The sequence below is a fragment of the Corapipo altera genome, unplaced genomic scaffold (genome assembly GCF_003945725.1).
Source record: "Corapipo altera isolate COAL_440 unplaced genomic scaffold, ASM394572v1 22b, whole genome shotgun sequence".
NCBI classification, from domain to species: Eukaryota; Metazoa; Chordata; class Aves; order Passeriformes; family Pipridae; genus Corapipo; species Corapipo altera.
Genome location: NW_020884876.1, coordinates 11,744,451 through 11,744,890, shown reverse-complemented (window position 1 = coordinate 11,744,890; position 440 = coordinate 11,744,451).

The window sequence follows — 440 nt, the reverse complement described above, 5'->3', positions numbered from 1 at the left end:
TCTGTGTATTGATTTCCCTTCCCCTGACCCCAATTTTTTGTTTTAAAAACTGCTCAAATAGCTTCTCCCACCCTCCCTGCACTTCTGTAAATTGAAGTCATTACAGCAGTGTATTCTTGTGTTGACATTTGTTAGCAGTGTGCTAAGTAATATGTTTTTTAAAGTGCAAGCTTGAGGACCGTGGTTTACATCCTGTTGGAAACATTCCAGCTGGAACTTGCACGTTACACCCAAGAGGCATTCTTACATACCATCTTACCATCTGTACGATTGAATAAATCTTAATAAAAAACTTATATACACAGTTTCAAATAGGTACCTTTTCTGCTGGGTATTTTTTTTTAAATATAAGTTTTCATGCTGAGCTGGAGAGCACCAACACTTTATGACTTACATTAACACTGACAAAGTGGGGTTCAGTTTGATCCTAAACACTAAAA